The 21,155-nt window shown below is 36.8% G+C and overlaps 1 protein-coding gene and 1 pseudogene across 2 annotated transcripts in view; both read right to left on the bottom strand.

Annotated features, from left to right (window-relative positions):
• SLCO3A1 (solute carrier organic anion transporter family member 3A1) overlaps positions 1–21,155 on the bottom strand; it is a 355,744-nt gene that overhangs the window by 178,417 nt on the left and 156,172 nt on the right. The gene's annotated exons all lie outside the window — the stretch shown is intronic.
• The window catches only part of LOC138169239 (cytochrome c oxidase subunit 5B, mitochondrial pseudogene), a 64,525-nt pseudogene that overhangs the window by 21,787 nt on the left and 21,583 nt on the right, over positions 1–21,155 (bottom strand).

Consider the following 21,155-nt stretch of genomic DNA (forward strand, 5'->3'; position numbering starts at 1 on the left):
ATGGATATCCACTGTCAGATCAGTTATCCCAACTTTTAGCTTGAAAATATTTTTATTACACTGTTTGGTATAATGTATGTGTCATTTTCCAATGTCAAATTCCATTATGAAGAATCACAGTTGGTATAATGGAAAAAGTGATAGAACTGAAGTCAAGAGACATGGGTCCAAATTCTTTCTCATACCCTGGACAAATTGCATCACCTTGTGGGACCTCAGTTTCTTCATCTGTACATTGGGGATCATGTACAGCAATAACTACCTCATAAGGTTGTAAAGAACTTACAGATGTGAGTTATTATTTTGCTTTATTGAATTTTTGTTGTGCCATTTCTTCCTTGGTGAAGAGTAAGAAACAAATGCCTCTATGCTAGGACATGATATTAAACAGTTTTCAATCACATTTGTATTGATTGTTATCTGATTTTACCAGTAAGATATTCGTGGCTCCTTGTAAGCCTCCTAATAGTTGCCAGAAATATATAATTGTCCTGAGAGTAACTGGACCTAATCTTATGAATCTTTTTGAAAAATATGTTTGAAAAATAAGCGTCTTTAACATCAGAGTTCCTATCCCATTCAGAATAATCTGGGGGTACCATCTTGTTTTCTCCTCAAAGTCTAATTAATAGAAGAATTTTCTTTTTTTATGAAACAGCATAATAGCTACTCATCTTGGGAAAACATTTTTTTCGCTGGGTTGTGCATGTGATAAGAAATCTTATAGCTTACAATTTGTGATAGGTTTGGTTGTTAAGCTGCTGTCTGGTTGTATGTGTCCATTTTGTAAATGGCAGGATTTTTCTTAAAAGAGCCTCTTTGAAGTTATCATTCTACCTCTTTTCCTTTAGTCAATTATTTGTATTTTCTCCTGTTCCATAATTTTTTCTTCTTTTCCCCTCTAGATGAAGATAGTGCCTGACAAGATAGCAAGAAACTACCCATCCCTTGCTGCGTGGATAAGAAATCCAAAGGCTTGAAAATAGATTCTTATTAAATCTCAGGACTTCTCTACTTCCATTATTACCTCTGAGGTTAATCATTCCTGGTACTGAAGGGTCAGTGATATTAATGGGGTGCTCTGAAGTTAACCATTCCTGGTACTGAAGGGTCAGTGATATTAATGGGGTGCTCTCCTCTCATCATGAATCCTAGAGACCTTTGTCATTTTCTTTAGTACCATGCTGTATGAGGCATTGTAAACACATACACTCTTTCATTTCCTTAACAATTAGGGTTTGGAGAAAATATGACTCAGTCAAACCATTAGGCTTTATCCACATTATCTTTAGATCACATAGAACAGTTGTCCCTCATATTTGAGGATGATGTTATAAGTGCACTGAGTGGGCTTTAAACATTTTTAATCTATAACAAGGATAAGTTTTCTGATTAATCCATATTCTCCAGCCCTGTTTCCAGCATGACTAATAGATACATACTAGCTGTCACTTAACCTCTCTGCCTCAGTTTCCTCAACTGCTAAATGGGCATAATAATAGAATCTACGTCTCAGAGTTATCACAAGAATAAAATGAGATAACATCTATAAAGCACTTAGCACAATGCTAGTACATGCTTAATAAATTCTAATTTTCCTTCCTTCCCAAAATTTGTTAGTGCCATTTTAAGATATTCAACCTTATAGTAGCACTAAGACTTTTGGGACTCCACCCACACCCATCCACCCCCACACACCCACCATTTCCCCCTTGTTTTCTAACACTCATACATCCACAGTGTGAAGGCTATTGAAGAAACATGTTTAAAAGAGACCTCTACCACAGGCATATCTGTGACAACCCTGCTGAATTATGGTAGTGGTCATACGAATTAAAATCTATGTTCCTATTAATATTTGTTTTTTGTGGGTATAAAGAAGTTATAATCATTTTTCTACCACAGGATAGTGATCAGCCTATCTTCTATATGAAGACCCAAATAATAGCTATTAATAATTAGTACATACATCTATATTATATATAAATATGCATAAATATACAGCATATATTTAAAAGAAGCTGTTGTACATGAAATATGCATATCTATCTGCACACATGCATACACACACTCATACCTTTTAGATGACATCTGTACCCTTTGACATTTCTCTAACTCATCTGATTTTCCTTTTCAGTGACCCTAAGTCACTGAAGACCCCAGTCTACATCAAGAACTGTGAGTACTCCCACATTTTGTGCTTCACTGAGTCAGCCTCTGGGTTTGGTTTGGGAAACCATCAAGCATCCACATTTAAATCAAAGAGCATTACAGAGAACATCCCTGGAATCTTAATACAAGTCAAGTTCTGTTAAAAAAAAAAATCTTTTAGGTCTTTCGAGAGAAACAAAGACAGCTAGGTGGTAAAGAGCACTAGATCTTGAGTCAGGATGACCTGAGTTCAAGTCTTATCTCAGATGTTATTGGCTGTGTGACTCTAGGCAAGTTACTTAACCTCTTTCTGCCTCAGTTTCCTCATCTGCAAAATAGGGATAAAATTAGCATATACCTTCTCGGGTTGCTGTGAGGATAAAATGAGATTATAATTGTAGCAATCTTTACAAAAAGTTCTATATAAATGGTAGCTTGCAAAGAATGAATCAATTACAAGGTGTTCCAAAAAGATCTTAGTACTTAAAGTTCAAAACCACACCAAGACTTTTATAACATGCGGTATATATGGGGCAAGGGTGGGGCCATTAAAGGAACTTGCTGACTTGCCTCTCTAGGTTGTGTGGTTGGACTACCGTTATGACCCTTACCACATCCCTCTTCCCTTCCCCGCTTCATTTCTGGTTTGACTCAACTTGATTATAATGAACTTGACAGAGGTAGCAGCATTAGGTATGAATGCAGGGGCCGCTGCCATACCAGTAAAACCATATTGTAGCTGAGAAGGCCTGGGATAGTGAGAATACCTTTCTGGACAATCTGGACAATCTCAAAATCTTGTATATTTTAGGCCCAATAGTCAGTGATTTTGGTCACATTTAATTCTAAAGGTAAAAAAGTAGGGCATTTAACTGTAGTTTACACTTATTATTTTATCACATCAGACTTACTTCTTTACCCTCAGTCTGCCACTATTTGACTGGCCTTGCTCTTTCTATGATTACTACCAATTTCTTGCCTATTAAATCAAATGACTCTTTCCTGCTTTTTATCCCTGAAGACTTTTATAGTATTGAGCACTTTCTCCTCCTGAATACTATGACAATGCTTTCTTCTCTTCTGATTGTTTTCTTACCTTTCTGATTAATCTTTCTAAGTTTCATTTGATGGGTTTTCATCTAACCCCAGTCTACTAAATGAATTTATTTTCCAGAGTTTTGTCCTGGCCTAGCTTTTCTTTTTCCTTTACTCTCTTACTCATGGACCCCATCAGATGCCATAAGTTCAAGCATCATCTTTTGTTTACTCCTAAAACTATATACATACACACATATGTATGTATGTATATATGTATGTAAATATACATATATACAAATACACAACATATACACACACACATATATATACAGTAGGCCTATTCTTTTTTCTAATCTATAGATTTGCATCACCTTGAATATTTCTACATGAATATCTTATTTTTATGATAAACTCAAAAGATCCAGAGCACAACTATCTTCTTCTCTAAATCTATGCCTCCTTCAAAATCTCTTAATTCTCTGATGCTATCCAGTCACCAGATTCACAACTTCAGTGTTGTTCTTGAACTTCTCAATTTTCTAAGTCCCCATAATCAATCAGTTGTCAAAACCCATGGATTCTACCTTTTGAACATCTCTTCTCCTTTCTCAATTTATATAGCCACTGCTGCAGTTTAAGCCCTGATTGCCTTTATTTATTTATTTATTTATCTTTGCTTTTTTTTTTTTTTTTTGGAGGCGGGGAAGGCAGGGCAATTGGGGTTAAGTAACTTTCCCAAGGTCACAAGGCTAGTTTTTGTGTTAAGTGTCTGAGGCCGGATTTGAATTCAGGTCTTCCTGACTCCAGGGCCAGTGCTCTATTTACTGTGCCACCTAGCTGCCCCAACCCATCTGATTGCCTTTAATCTGCCCTCTTGAAATCAACTCTTCATTACACTCTCTGCTGATAGGCTCTTAGCTTTCCAACCCCTCCTTCACATAGCTGCCAAATTAAAATTCTTAAACCTAAGTCACTCCTCTGTTACAAAACAAAACACTTTCCATGGCTCCCTAGTGACTCTAGCATTAAGTACAGACTTCTTGGGTTGGCATTTAAAACACTTGACCATCTGTCTTCCAACTACCTTTCCAGTATAATTTCTCCTATCTCCCATCTATTTCAATGTCTTTGCACAGCTTGTCCCAGATGCCTGGAATATGAACCCTTCTCATTTCTAAGTCAATGAGTCCCTAGCATCTTTCAAAATTGAGGATGTCATTTCCTATCGCTCATCCAAAGCCTTCCCGTAATTCCCCAGTTATTAGCACTCTTTCCCTTAAGTTATCTTGGATTTAATTTTCTATCCTGCCCCCACCCCAACAATAGAATGTAAGCTCCTCAAAGTCAGAGACTGTTTCTCTTCTGTCTCCTCATCCCCAAACTCTTACAAAGTATTTCAAACTGCTTGCTTTAGGGATTCTTCATGGAGCCAAAGAATGCTCCAGCTTGAAGCTATGTCTGACTACAAAGAATGATTCAATGGAAAGCATATAATGTTACTCTATTTCTTAAAGTTAGGATGGGCTAGTTCCTCACTCACATATCCAGATAAAGAATTGATTTATGTGTGAACATAAAGAAGAAAGAATGATGGGCATAAAGATTCCTGATTTTGCTACCTTTGCTCTCAATTACCCTCCTTATAGGAAGGTAGACAAGTGAAAACCATTTTAGTGTCCTGGGAATTTTTCAAATTATTTATTGGCAAGGCTGTACTGCAATAATCTAAGTGTTTAGTTATTTGATAGGGATGAAGTGTCAGGGTCCCAAAGCGATGTACAACCTACAGTATAGAACCGCAGCAATAATGTGGTGTCCTTTATATGAAAATTCAGGGCTACTTCCCCTCTATCATTTGCAATTCAATTTCATTCAAACAGTTATGAAATACATATACTATGCTAGGTCCCAGGGAGATAAATATGAAAGTAGTTAAGGAACTTGCAAATTAACAGGGGAGATGAGATAATTAGACAATAATTTACACAATTTACAAAATTACACAATCTAACTCCGAAGAAAAATATGTGACATACAAAGGAGAGGTCTAAAGTTGTATGGGAGGAAGAATGAGGGAGAATATTTCCATCTGGGGAGAATAAAGAATTGATGTTACCTGAGCCAGGCCTTGAAGGCTCCATGGATCAGAGCACTGATCTGGAGTCTGGAGTGACCTTAGACATTTACTAGCTATGTGATCCTGGGCAAATCACTTAACCATTGTCTGCCTCAGTTTCCTTAAGTATAGAAAGGGAGCAATATTATCACCCACCTCCCAGGGTTGTTGTTAGGATCAAATGAGATGGTATTTGTAAAGGACTTAGCACAGTACCAGGCATATAGCAGGCACTTAATAAGTGCTTGTTCCCTCTCCCATCCATACCCCTACCCCTAGTCCCTTCAACAGAAGGAAAAGAGAAGGGAGTCCATTCCAGTAACGTGAGGTTGCATGAGAAGGGGCAAAGAGGTGAGAGACAATAAGACAAGATGATAGGTCAGTGAGTAGTCCTTTTTGGAGTGTGTGAAAGGAACTAAAGGCTTCTGCAGATGTGACCCACAATGCTTCTGAGTGGTGCTGAACCTGATTTTAATGTAATTGTGAATTATTTAACAAAAGAAATTAAAAAAAATTAAAATATAGATAGCATCACATCTCTATGCTAAGTCAATATGTGTCCTGGAGAGCCTTAGGAATGGATTAGTGGCATTGTTTCTATTTGAGTTTGACATGACTGATGTAAGTGAAAGTCAGAGTGGAACCAAATTGGCCTTGAATAAAAGGCTAGAGTTGTTTTTCCTTCATGGCAATGACTCTGAACTGTTCTCCCTCACACTCTTTTACCCTGTGCTTCCCAAGGGAGTATTCAACAAGACGGCTACCCAGGACGGGGATTAGTGTAGAATATTAGAAGAGATTGGAGTCAACGAACCCAAATGGGGAGATTTTGACTTCATCATCACAATGCTCTAATCAAGCTAAGTATTCAGACCCCATCTTGAGAGCATGACATCCATCTTTGCACTATCACAAAGTAGATGCTATGAGAGGAGCCAAATGATGGCCATCATCAGTTTCTGGGAGTATTAAGAAACAATAAGCAAAAAAAAATTTTTTAAACTTTTTGTTGAATATTAGTTTCTGTGTCTCTGGGAATTACAGGAATTTGTGTCCCCTTCATTCTTATCTCCCCGCAAAAGAAAAATGCAATCACATAAAAATGAAATGGTTTCTAAGAGCTCAAACTCTGAAATAAAAAGCCCTGGGTTCAAATCTTTCCTCTGACACTTAATATCTGTGTTATTTAACTTTCCTGGTCCTTGATTTACTCAACTGTAAAATAAGAAGGTTGAACCAGACAGCTTCTAAGGACCCTTCTGGATCCTATGACCTTTAATCTCCATCATTTATACTGCTGCACATCAGATACAGTAGATAGTAAATAATAGTTAAATGGAATAAGATGCCTAATAAAAGCAGATAAGACACATAATACCATGGTTTTAATGAGCAGCAGCTAGGGAATTGCCCAGAGGCCTAAATCTCTAACCTTGACATCATGGAATAATAAAGCAGAAAGAAATCTTCTTTCAAATCATCATGTGCAACCCTCTCATTTTACACATGAAGAAACTGGGGCCCAGAAAGCTTAAACAGCTTGCTCAAAGATCTTAATTAGTAGATGACGGAGAATGAGCTAAGGCCAAATTGAAAGCTTTCATTTGTTTTTCAGTTGAATCAGGAACACCCAGAAAGACAGAACCTTGTCATGATATAAGTTCCAGTCAGAACATGGCTCTCATTAAGATGCCAGGTTGTTTGTCTTCAATGCTTCTTGATTTTAAGGTGACTCATGATGATTCTCTAACCTAATCTCAGCAGATGGTTCAACAGAGCACAAAATCTGGAGCTATTTGAAGTCCTTGATCTAGACTATTATAGCATATGTGGTCATTGAAAAAGATAACAAGTTGGGTTAGAGAAATGTCAAAGTGTACAAATATCTTTTTTTAAATCAGAAAAAATGTATATATATTTCATCTTCCTTACAGATGGCTCCATCTGACGTGAAGTCATTGTACACATCAGAGACCCATAAAATCTCTGAAAATAGAGTCTTTGTAGCTAATACCTGGCTATCTTTTATAGCTTATAGAATGTGTCTGTCTTGGGTTAAAAAATGATAATAATCTTGATCATGAAATTCGATCAGTCAGATCAACACTATCCATAATGGGTTCATTTTTTTCTGTGTACTTGTATGTGCTATACATAGTTTTACATGTATAATTATCAATATAAATCATTACATGGTCTTGTCATTGTTCTATTCCAATATTTAATATTATTATTTTCTAATCCCATAAAAAGATTCAATTAATAATACCCACAAATTACATTATCAGATATTCAATATTTGAAATCCTACTCAATTGGTCAATTGTTTATTAATATCATTATTACTATGGAACATAGCTACCTTGTGACATCATCTAATGTCATTATTTCAAAATCACTTAATGACATTAAGTAGAATATTCCTTCATGGGTCTTTTTCGCTTTGTGTCAAGTCTACAAGCATTCATTATGTTCCTTCTATGTGCCAGGCAATATACATATATAATACATACATAATTACATAGAAACATACCTTATATAGAGATAATATTATTTATATATCATATGTGTGCATAGATATTACATGCATACATTTGGAATTATAGCTTCCTCTGTGCAAGTTTACATTACTAATGTTTCTTTTAGTACATGAGCTTCTGCACAATGAACATGAGAGTATTTAATAACAGCTTCAGGGTGTTAAATGTGAGCTAACTTAATCTAACACAAGTACCACAGTATCAATCAATAGGGTTCTTACCGCTCCATAACTTTGGTTATTTAATTAACAGAGGTCCTCAAACATTTTTTTGTTTAGGGCACCCCATTGTCCTTTGCCAGAAGGAATCCTGGCACACAATAGGAGAGTTGGGAGGGAGGACTTAGGAATCCAATGGCAAGTGAAAGTTCCATATAATTTGTGGCACATCTCAGCAAAAGTCATGACACTCCTTTTGAGCACCACTGGACTATCATCTTCTAAACAAAGATTCAGTATGGTTAAAGAGGATGCGTTAAGGGCACAGAGTCAAGATGAAAGAGTGAGGTGAGCATTTTTGCTGTTCTCTCAACACACCCCTCTAAACAACTTTAAAAAGCAACTCCAACTGAATTCTGAGTAGGATAATCATTAAAAATTCCCTGTGAGTTATTTTTTCATCTCAGGGTAGCTGATCAGGACAGAGAAAGGGCTACAGACATTAAAGTGTGGGTTGGCTATGAAAGTGGTGCAGAGTTTGGTGGTAGCAGCACAAGCTATTGGCATTGGAGGCAGTGGCAGTACTTGAATTCAATGGCCAACAATTTTGGGGTCTAGAGTTGGAAAGGATTCCAAAAATCATTGAGTCATGTGTTAAAAGATACTTTCCTCCTGTTTGTGCCCTTAGCTTTCCAAACTTCCAAAACATGCTTCATCTGTAGTCTCACTTTTGACCATCTATCAACCTGTTAACTTTCTCACCCTGATACATCCTTTGCCTATGCTTACTCCCTTCTCCCATTGGTGAGTTCCTTCCAAGGCTTCCATTTTGAAGAGGGGCCCAAGCCAGGGAACTTTAATTCCTATTCTGACTGTGCTTCTCACTTTCCAGACTTCAACATCATTCCTTCATGTTGGGTACCTTCAATCTCCCCATTCTCCACATTTTTTAGCTCCCTTTTGTTCATTGTCTTCCCTATGAGATTGTAGCTCATGAAGGTAAGAGTTCTCTCTCTCTCTCTCTCTCTCTCTCTCTCTCTCTCTCTCTCTCTCTCTCTCTCTCTCTCTCTCTCTCTCTCTCTGTGTCTCTCTGTCTCCCTGTCCCTCTACCTCTCCCTCCCTCCCTTCCTCTTTATATTTATATTCTGAGTGTTTAGAAGTGCCTGGAATATTGTAAGCATTTAATAAATGTGTGTTTCCTTGCCTTCCCTTACCAGGGCCATACACCAGTTAGTGTCTAAGAAAAGATTTTAACTGGTTTCAAGTTAGATTGTAGTTCCTTGGGGGTTGAGGCTGTCTTTTAGCTCATATTTGTATCCTCATTGTTTAGCAAAGTGCCTGGCATATAGTAAACACTTAATAAATGCTTACTGCCTTGCTTTGCCAGAGTCCTATCCCAGTAAGTAAATAAGAGTCTGAGGCAAGATTTTAACTGATTCCAAGACTAGCTCCACATCCACTACCCCAAGATGCTTCTCAATGAATTACAATCAAGATTTTTTAAAGTAGATATTCTGGGCAGGAAGTATGCTTATTTAAAAGGGAAAAAAGGCCATAAAAACTTTCTGTAGGCATTTTCTTTGTTACCATATCCTAAAGTGCTTCACACAAAGGAGTGCCAGAAATAAGAAAGGTGGTGATTATGTAAATGTTCACCAACCCTTAGCAATAGATCACAACGAGCAATGGGCCACAGAAACTGTTTATTGAAAAGGGGAAATTAGGCAGAGCCTTCTGGTAGTGTTTGTTCCTCTTACTTAGCTGTTTGAGAGAGAAGAGGTGACTTCTCTATCTAGAAAGATCTTATCTCGTATTCTGTCTAAGTAGTAATAGAGGGGCAGTGACAATTGCTTATGTGTGGCCATGTTGAGTGTGATCTATTTCTTTTTTGGAGGGAGGCAGGCAGGGCAACTGGGGTTGAGTGACTTGCACAAAGTCACATGGCTAGTAAGTGTCAAGTGTCTGAGGTGGGATTTGAACTCAGGTGCTCCTGACTCCAGAGCTGGTGCTCTATTCATTGCACCACCTAGCCACCCCTGATCTTCTGTTTCTAATAGAAGACTTTTATTTCCCATATTGGCTAATCACTGTGTCTCAGTTCTATCTCTTGCTTGTTCAATGAAATAAAACCTGGCCCTCTCACAAGGGCCAGGGAAGAATGATAAATCTCCCATCCTTTTATATTCCTAGGCAGAGGTAGTTTCTGTAGTTTTAAAGCAGCCACAATATCATGGAATCACAGAATGTCAGACCTGGAATGGGCCTCAGGTATCTGCTACAATGCCTTCACTTCTGGGAGAAGAAAACTGAGGCACTGAAAGGTTAAATGATTTGTCTAAAGTCATACAGTAGAGCTAGAATTCATACCCTGGACTTTTGACTCTAAGCCAGTAATCTTTCCACTATGCGGCAATGTTCCATAATTCATCTGGATGTTATTCTTCTTGAAGAATTTCCTAACTAATAATTTTTGGTATTGTGAAAACCCAAATTTAAAGTGAGCTCTGCTATATTACGATTTATAATGTCTATGTGATATGCCAGTAAAGGCAACATGGTAGTAGTAGTTCTACTCAGAACTAGGGTGGGGCAACTGGAAAATTGTTCTAAGGTGCTAACGTGGCAATCCCCATGTGGTCTTTGGTTGGCCCATACTACAGTAGCATTAACCCTATTCCTTTGCCTGGCTCTGGGGCCACCATTCCCATGGACCCGCTGTTATCAAACTCCTCTCTGGTGTCCCTCCTTCCCCTTCAAACACTTCTTTAATTCTCCCTGGGGATGAGGCAGTTATGTATTGGAGACTAGTGATGTGTCACAGAAATACCACTGTACTCGCAGCATAGTATTCCAATGTACGGTCCTCCCTCTCCCTCTGAATTTATTCCAGTCACAAGAATTCCTACTCACACTTATTTCTTAGTATAGTTATAAGGGGAAAAAAAAGTTTTGTAAACTTGGAAGTTTTATGTAAATGTAAGATATTGTTATTGTTATTCTTATGCTATTATTTACACAGAGCTTTATGTTTTATCAACTCTTTCCTCAAAACCCTCCTATATAGCAGGCAGCCTAATTTATAACAAAAAAAATGATAAAGTATAAAAGGACACTGGATTTGTAATCAGAAAACCTGGGTTTGAACCCCAACTCTGCTATTTTCTGTACAATTTACCTTAGACAAGTAATTTATTTCCTCTGGGACTGTTTCCTCCACCATAAAGCAAGAGAGATTGGCTACATGATTCCTATGATCCAGTGAATCCAGGAATGTGAATACTACAGAATTCTAAATGACATGGTCCTGAACTTATCACTTTCAAGTTAAGGAGTGAGAGTAGTCATTCTAGATGCTTCACATGTTTTACTCTGTAAGTATTGGGATGAGGGTGTTGACCTTGGAGAACAACTAGCTTTACTTTAACTGCATACTGTTTTCAAATGCAAAATTTGAGCTTATATTATGGTTCTGTGACTTGGAAAGTTTTATAGTGCATCTTCACTGTCCCTATTGATAAACCACAAGGGCCCAGAGCATCAGAGCACATCTAGTCCAACCCAAACCTTCACAAGAATCCCCTCTACAATATGCCTACAATATACATTCAGCCTTTATTATCATTATTTTTTGCTTTTTGGAGGGCAATTGGGGTTAAGTGACTTGCCCAAGGTCACACAGCTATTTTTTGTGTTAAGTGTCTGAGGCCGGATCCGAACCCAGGTCCTCCTGACTCTAGGGCTGGTGCTCTATTCACTGTGCCACCTAGCCACCCCTGGCATTCAGTCTTTACTTAAAGAAATCCATTGAGGGATAGCACACTCATTTTAGAGACAGTTCATTCTACTTTGGGCCAGATCTAGTTTTTTGGAAGTTTCTTTTCCTATCAATCCTAAATTTTCCTCTTTGTAATGTCTACCCATTTGTCCTGGTTCTGCCTTTTGAGGTTAAGCAAAAAAAAAATCTGATTCCTCTTCCACATGATGTCACATCATGTATTTGTCAACAGTTATCTTTCCTCCCCCCAAATCTTCAGTTTCTTCAAGTGATAATCACTTCCTATCGCAAGATCTTGCAGCCTGTCATCATTCCAGTTGCCCTCCTCTGGAAACATTCTAATGAAAATGATGATGATGATAATACTAAAAACAACTAGGATTTATATATCACTTTAAAGTTTAGCACTTTACAAGTGTTATTTAATTTTACTCTCACAACATCCTTTGGAAGCAGGTGCTATTATTATCAGCCACATTTTACATATGGGGAAACTGAGGCCAAGAGCACTGAAGTAACTTGCCCAGGCTCACAAGGATGGAAGGTGTCTAACACTGGATTTGAATTCAGATCTTCCTGACTCCAGGTCCAGTGCTCTATTGATTATGCCACCTAGTTGACTATGCCCTTCCTAAAATGTAGGACTTGTTACTTCACTTGGTTTTTAGATAAAACTAAAATCTGAATCAGATGTTACCTGGTAGTCCAAATCAGAGCTATGAGGCACAAACTCAGATTGTTAAGCAGACTAAAATGTGAGGGGAATTCTGCTGAGGTAAAGGCTTCAGAAATAGCGGAACACCAAAAACTATGGTGGGATCTGTCAAACCCCAAGGAAGTTTCTTCAAGATCGGGATAACATCAGTCTAATGCTGTTGATACTACATTATGAATGGAATTTCTGTGGTTCTGTGTTTTAGATTTTTTTTTTCTTACTGTTGGATAGCTGATATAAAGCAAGTATTTAAAGTACAGGTCATTTAGAATGGTATAATCTTGAACTGGGTCCTTTGCTATGAAAAATAATAAAAGGTATAATAAAGAAATAAACAAAAATTTTAAAAAGCCACAGTCTCAGGCACTCTACTTGTATGGATCATGCCAACTTGCTACAGGGCCTATTCCTCTTAAATAAAGGATATTATCTTACAGACCTTTAAACAAGGAGCTTTCTTCATGCAGTTCAAATATGTCCTAAAAATTGGTTTAGCTGAAACCAGTGATCCATAAGATTTGAGAGAGAGTTAATCCAGGTGGATTAAAGGCTTTTTCTTTTTGTGATCCTGGAGTCAATCAACTACTCTGTATTTTGTAGCAGTAAACTTGAAACCCCATTTCTTCTTCTTCTTCTTCTTCTTCTTCTTCTTCTTCTTCTTCTTCTTCCAGGGAAATACCTAGTCTTTTATTGGAGGGAAGAAAACATAACACATCTCAAGTAAACCAGTTCAGTGGCTAAACTGCTGGGGTACCAGCTCCTAATGGGTTCCACAGTTACGGCAACACTGTGTCTCGCCTTTGTGAAGCCAAAACCAGATGACTGCACTGTTGTCCTCTTCACAGATACAGCCTGCTATTCGCTTGTCAGTGATGGAAGGGACCAGGTTGGACTCCTCCTTATTCCCCGGAGCTGCCTTTGGGGCTAGAATATTGTATGGATCCAAATCATTCCTTGTGGTCATCATAATCTCTCTCTCCAAGCCAGTAGCCTGCTCCTCATCATAAGGGATACCTCCTCTGGTTGCCATGGACTAAGCCGCCACCCGAGTAGGGCCACAGGCCCTGAAGGCCCGGACAACCAGTGCCCCGGCACCCCGCAGTAACCTTGAAGCCATCTTGCCTGAGACAACTATGACTGGTAGTAACAGCCCATTCCCTCCTCTTCTAAGGGAAAAGAGTAAAAAATGCACATTTCCCACTGGTCAGCCTCTCAGACCTTCAGACATAAAGAAAAGCTTAAGTTATAGTCACCAAGCAGGTGAGAACAGCTCTCTTGAAAGTTAGAAAATCATTCCCTAGCTTGATGAATGGACACCACTTCCAGACTGGTTCAATGCCATTGAATGCCTTCTTGAAACTAGCTCACTGATAGCAGTCCTAAGGGCAAGGATCCTAGAACTGAAGTTTTTGACTCCTAGGTCCATTCCTAACTACTATTTAGTAGATAGTTTAATTACCTTTTATGAATCTGTATGGATAAATTTCTTGAGGGAGGAGGTGATTGTGGTGGTAAATTGTTTTATATTTTCATTCATACTGTAAGGTATATCTTTCTTTGTTTTCCTGAATAGCTCTATTCCTGTCTAGAACTGGTTCTGATCTGGGTATCTCTACTTATTTTCTCTATGAACTTTAACTTTCTGGTGTGTGGACATCATCTATATTATAGAGATAATAATATAAAGTTTGTTTTTGGGATAAATAAGATGTTTTTGAAGTACTTTAGTTTCTGGATGAAAGGTATTATACAAGGTGATAGTATTAATAAATTGGTAAATTAATGCTGAGACTAATGTATGATGACTATATCTAATGAATAATACATTATGATAAAGTAATAATGTCAAAAGAGTATATGTAACTTATATTGTATGAAGCTAATAAAGCTTAAATACTACACAAACTATGTCCTGGTACTGCCATTCAGCTCTAGGATGAGAGATGGATGGTCCCAATACACTTAGGAAGCATTTTCACATGAAAGAGTTAGGGTTGGTAGATTGTGTGCTCAGATGGGAGATGATAAACTGTTCACAATTATACATAACTCATTCTTTACCAACTTGGCAGACAGTTGGGCTTAGTGAAAAGAATACTGGATTTAGGGTCAAAAGAACTGAGTTTAAATCCTGGCTCCTTCTACTTAATACTATTTGGGCATATCACTTAATCTCCCTGGACCTCAGTTCCTCATGAAGGGTAAACAAGGAGACTGAATTTAATGGTCATTGAGGTTTCTTCCAGCTTTCAATCTATGATCCTATGAACTAATCAGGGATTTCATGCCTCTAGCAATATCATGGCCAAGTCCCTCCTTGAACCAAAATTGAATTTATACTGGGATTAATTTTTTTTAACATCTGTGATTTCACTGATTGAGTGAATTCCCTTTTGAGGGTTATTCAGATATTTTATATAAATATTAGTCAATGTCACAAAATACACTTAGATGGATCCAGGATCTCACTGATTTAGGTCTTCCCTCCACTGATTCCAATCATGACCCATCCATGCCATCTCATTCCATGTAACACCTTCCTAATTCTTTCAATGAATTGTCCATAGGAGAGAAATCCCTTTATGCCAAGGACTTTACTTTGTTTCTTTTTGCATATATCATTCAGATAGATTTGTGTTTTCACCATTTCAGTTGCTTAAACAGAAGACTTATAATAAACAGAAGACTTTATAATAAACAGAATAATATAATAATATAATATAATAATAAACAGAAGACTTTATTTCTGAACTTAAATGGACAAGTTAACACAATTTGATGGGTTTACCCAAATATGCTTAAAACAAACAAATGGACACTGTTTCATGTGCAACAAGTAACTTGAGGAATATAAAAATGGGGTATCAGACCCTTACAAGTTCATCTAAAAATGTACTATGAAATCACAGAATCTCAGAAGTATAGCAGACTTCAGAAAGCACATAGTCCAACCTATATCTGCATAGGAAATCCCTGTATAGAATTTCTGATTGATGGTCATTGAGCTTCTTTGTGAAGATATCCAACACTCCAAGGTAGCCATTTATACTTTTGGACAATTCTCATTGAATTAATGAATGAACAAAGTCATTATTCTGTAAAAGTAAGACCATCCCTGCTCTCACAGAACTCATATACTAAAGGAAGAAATAACCCATATGGAAGGTTTCATTTGCCAGTCAGATGGAAATATCTTATATCCTTAGGATGCACTGACAAAGGAGATATACGTGTTCTTTAATTTCATTTCCACTGATAAAATGATACCAATTTATGATGCTGAACCATTTGACAATGCTAAGGACTTTCGTTAGGAAGTTTTACTTTGTATTTGACTTAAATCTGCTTTTTCTGAAGCTTTGTCTCTTGGTTCCTAGTTCTGTTCCCTAGGGGTGACCAGACTGGCACAATTATATTCATGTGAAATCCTCTCAAATATTTGAAAACAATAATAAAGTCTCCCCTAATCCTTCTCTTCAATTTAAACATCTTTTGTTCTTCCAACAATCCTCATACTGAAGGCAATCTAGTCCCCTCACCATTCTGGTGCCCCTTTTCTGGATGCAATTCAGTTTGTAAATGTTCTTCCAAAAATTCAGTTCTGGAAACTGACAGAGTGGTCCTGATGTGTTTTGACCAGGGTAAGGTAGAGTAAGACTATAACTCCTTTTGTTCTGAATTTATGATGTGAAAATATTACCAGAAGTACTTAGAACAAATTAGTTGAATGGGAAAGGAAACTAGTTTTTGTTGTGAGTATCAAATGAGATATTTGTAAAGTGTTTTGCATGGCGCCTGGTATATAGCAAGTATTATGCAAAATGTTAGCAATTATTAGTATTATTAGAGTTAATTCCAAGATTGGTCTAATAACTGGCAAAACTACAAAATAAACTGAGATAAAAAATGACCAAAGGTTTAGTTACTTCTCTGAATTTCAATATATTGCCAAATTAGACAGTCATTAGTACCAAACCAGCCATTAGGAGATCAAAATTCTATTTTTCTCACACTACCCACTGCCCAAGGATCAGTATATATAGCAGTAGTGAATTAGGCAAGGCATAGAAAATTAGGCCAGTCAGTTACAGGTAAAGAGTACACTTGCCACATAGTAGGACTTGCTTATGTGACCTTGGACCACTAGTAAAGAAAGGCACAATTTTTCTGAATAAAGTCCTCCTGAGTCATTGCTACAGCAAAAAAGTTAGAACTGTCTGAAAGGAGCATCATGAGCAATGGAAAGAAAACTAAGAAGCATGGAAGACCTACTTATAGGCTGAGGGGAAGTCAATTCACCAGCTGCCAGGAACAATTATAATTACAGAAATGAGGGAAAGACACAGGTATGGAATTGGTGGGAGAAGATTCAAACCAACAAGATAACAAACGGCAGATAGAATCTCAAGTACTAGTGACATATAATACAACTAGAGGTGTTGAAGTAGGCCAAGACTTTAGACTACAAACCAGAAAGCTAGAGAACCACAAAGCACAATTATTTTATCCTGGCATGGATGTACTACAATGGTCTTAAAATGATTCCCTTCTTATGAGCCTTTAATATCTACTTGGGGAAGTGTCACCAACCCCAAGAATACCCCAAGTATACTCTCTGTCAGGAAGTGTTAGAATGTCTTTAGGACATTCCTAAGGTATAACTCTTTTTCACTCCATCCCAGAATCTTTGGCGTTCCCAACTGTTTAACACTTTCTACAATGAGACCTTAGGAAGAATTGGTAGAGCTTGGGCTTGACATTGGCTTTCAAATAATTAAACCGGGCCATTGGAATGTCAAGAATTTATTATGTCCATTTTTCCTTGGTGTGTAAATACAGCTTTAGGGAGAGCCAAAAGTAACTACTGAGAGAAAGGTTTGGCAGACATTTGGGGAAATTCTTGCCTTGTACATAGTAGATTAGAAAATGTTTGTTAAATTGGATTAATCCCTTTTGATGAATTGAAATTCACGTCTGCCACCCTGTGAGATATGTAACATGCTTTGAGATCTTTGTATGAATATTTCCATATGCCTACATACAAGGTATAAAGCTTCAATAAAAATATGGGTTTAATGAGACATAAAATGCATCATTATGTATATAGAACTTTTAGCAGAATCTAGGTATTAAAATAAATGGCAGCCATAGCATCGTGTAGACATATTCATAATTCAAACTTTGGCATTTCCCTGGCTTTGGAGGAATAACAATGAGTGATTCATGCATCGTGATGTATCTACATTACTAGGAAAGGAAACTTCTGTGCTGTGAATCTGCCACTTTCTCTGGCTTAACCTTCTTTATGAAGATGAGCATTTTTATATACATCTTTTCATTTTTTTCTTTTTGCACTTTTATTGCTTCCCCTTGGCAATGATTCCCATAAACCAGTGCACATGACTATGTAAAGAGAATTCTCCAACTCAACACAGACAGTGTCTGTCACAAAAGTTGCTCCAAATCCATGAGTATATCCTGGAAAACTGTCTTAATCTATCATCTGTAGGACTAGCAAAAAGAAAATAAAATTAGCTGCCTGGAACACAAAGTTGCACAGAGTGGAAACAATGAGACGAAAGATCTGAATAGCCTATAAAAAAGATAAATAAATTTAATGGTAATAGATTATAGAAGGAAGATAGGGATAAAGGAAAGGAAAAGATGGGAAAGGGAAGAATAAAGGAAAGAAGGAAGAGTATATTTTTGTACTATACCACTTTCATCACCCATGCACTATAAAATTTTAAATAGGAACTTATTATAGACCCCTAATAACTAGTATTTTAATCTAGATTGGTGTCAGAGAAATTATGTTTGCTCTTGAATGCGTTCTTTATGGACTTCTGATAAATTGCCTCTTCAATCTTAAACTAATTTGAATATTTCTTCATTTTCTGTGTTCAGCTAGAGTTTGATATTAGGACATTTCTTAGAGGGGAAATTTTATGAGGTTACAAAAAATGTTAAAAAGTAGTAGCTGTGAATGGAAGATATCTTCTTTCTCTATGAATCTAGTCCTGTGTACCTAAATGCTATATCCTCTTAATCTCATTCAATAAAGAGTTAGTCACATAAAATTATATGGGACTCTGCAGATGTTTAGCACATAACTCATAGGTATGTGAAAAAAATCCCATTTTCCATGGGGGACATAAACAGCCAATTCCATTAAATTCAAATAAACATTTATGAAATTTGTTATATGCAAGGCACTGTGATATATCCTAGGACTACAATGATGAAGAGATTCAATACCTTCCCTCCAGGCATTTGCAATCTAATAAGTGGAGTTATGACATCCACATGGAGAAGGGTTGTCCTATACATCAGTCCTAATTAATTTAACTAACGAGATGCTCTGTAACCTTTTTTTGGTGCAAGGGGCAGTTTTGACATGTTCATGAAACCTATGGACCCTCTCTCAGAATACTATTTTTAAATTCATGAGGTGAAATATATACAATTATAAAGTTAATTATATTGAAATATATATTTTTTAATGCTCACACAACCCAGGTTATGAACCCTTGTTCTATGACCTGATACATTTATTAGGTTAGAATTCCTTGTGGATTGAGTTATATCTTCTGTAGAAGGTCTTTTGAAGTATCTCTCCTCCCACCCCCCAACCTTCTTGGAAATTTCTCCTCTAAGGTTATCTTACATCTACCAGTATGTATCTTGTTTGTACATATTTATTTACACATTTTCTAATTAGAATGTAAACTCCTTCAAAGAAAGGACTGACTTTTTTTTTTTGCCATTCTTTGTATCTGCTGTGCTTATCTAAGTACTTAGTATATAGCAAATACTGAGTAAGTAAATACTAGATGATTGTTCATTGACTGATTGATTCCCAAGGCCAAGTCCTGAGTTCAAATATGGTCTCAGATGCTTACTAGTTGACTGACTCTAGGCAAGTCATTTAACTTTTGTTTGCCTTAGTTTCCCCAACTGCAAAATGGGGATAATAATAGCATCTATTTCTTGGGGTTGTTGTGAGGATCAAATGAAATATTTTAACAATACTAAAGACCCTTTCTTCCTCTTGTGGGGGGATGGGAAGGGGAGGTGTTTCTGTCTGATAAAGATACAGCTGTCCAATAAAAACTTCTGTTTCTCTAGTCTAAGCTTCCTCTTTCAACTTTAACTATCCCAGGGCTGGTTTCATGATTAATTCAATTAAAAAAAATTATTAAGCATTTACTCTGTGTAAGGTGCTGAGCAACGTGTTAGTGATTCAAAGACAAAATGTAATGAAAGAATTTTTTTGTACAATGATTGTTCCATGCTATTTGGTAGATTAGAACAACATATCTACCTAGTGAAATGTTTAATTGAAAGACAGGGATGACTAATAAAGAGAAAATAGTGCCTATGTCTTCACTGATTAATTTCTTTTAGGAGATAAAAAAAACAAAACAACATTGCCTCATGCTCTTGTCAGGCAGTATCTTGATCAGAATTCAATCTATCAGCTACACTAGCAAAGGTGCCTCTAATATGGAGATATAATATAGGCAGGCACTGAATCACATAATTTGGTTTAGCAAATGAAATATGCAGCTTGAAGAGTGGTAGAACTAACAATTTGAAAAAAAAATGTAATTTTCCTGAGAGGGATATACAAGAAATGTAACTATAATAAGATGAATAATTTTCATGGGTGACTTGTATAATCAGCCTTATTACTTTATATACAGTTATACGTTATATAGACAAAGAAGGCCCAGGACTCACTTAGAGAGTTCCCTTTATTAGTTTCCCATGCACATGGCACCTGTTAAACAAATGGCAGGGCCACCAATGTTCCTAGGCAATCCTCAACAATTGATTTAGCTTTGCTCTCACATAGGGAGAACATTAGCAAGCACCAAAATGTTGAGAAAACTTATGAGGGAATCAGTAATTTAGAGCCCTTTTGTAACAGAACACTGAATGGTGAGACAGGAGGATTGAATCCTATTCCAAGAGGAATGTATGTATCTCCTCAGCCTGAGTTTTGCTATCTATAAAGCTAGATGCTCACAACTGTCCCTATATGTTTCACACAGATGAGATTTAAATTCTGAGTCTCTAGCATAATTTAGTACATGATGTTAAGGTACCAAAGTTTTATGATGTCATTTTAACAACCAATAAATAATACTTGGTCTGCAAAATCAAGTTAACTCAAAAGGATTTGAAGCTGTTATTTTGATCAATTATTCCCAAGTTCTAGATGATTTTCCCTGTTTCAAATTCCCTGATTCAAATGAATCAAGGTACAGGATCTCCAAGTAAAATTTCTTGCCTTGTTCTTGAACAAATTGACCCTACCCATGCTCCCTTGTTGAAGTCTTATCTCTTTTGTAAAAGCTTTATGGCCTCCAGATCAAATTGATGTCTTTTGTTCTGATGATTTTTTTTTATTGATAGCTTTTATATCACTTATAATCTAAACCACACAATTTTGCACTTAATTATATACTAGATTACTTTATTCTCTAATTGTTTTGAGTAGGTCCCATATTCTAATGGATACCACCTTCAACAACTAGAATATTCTTAGGCAAAGAGTAGACACAATAAATATTTGACCTAATTCATTGACAGAGGAGTCAAATAATTTGCTTCATGCTCATGATAATATTCTTTTATGTAAAGCATAAAGTTCAAG

The sequence above is a fragment of the Petaurus breviceps genome, unplaced genomic scaffold, assembly GCF_028583685.1.
Source record: "Petaurus breviceps papuanus isolate PSGF00001 unplaced genomic scaffold, PetGlider_PUasm1.0 37, whole genome shotgun sequence".
Classification (NCBI taxonomy): Eukaryota; Metazoa; Chordata; class Mammalia; order Diprotodontia; family Petauridae; genus Petaurus; species Petaurus breviceps.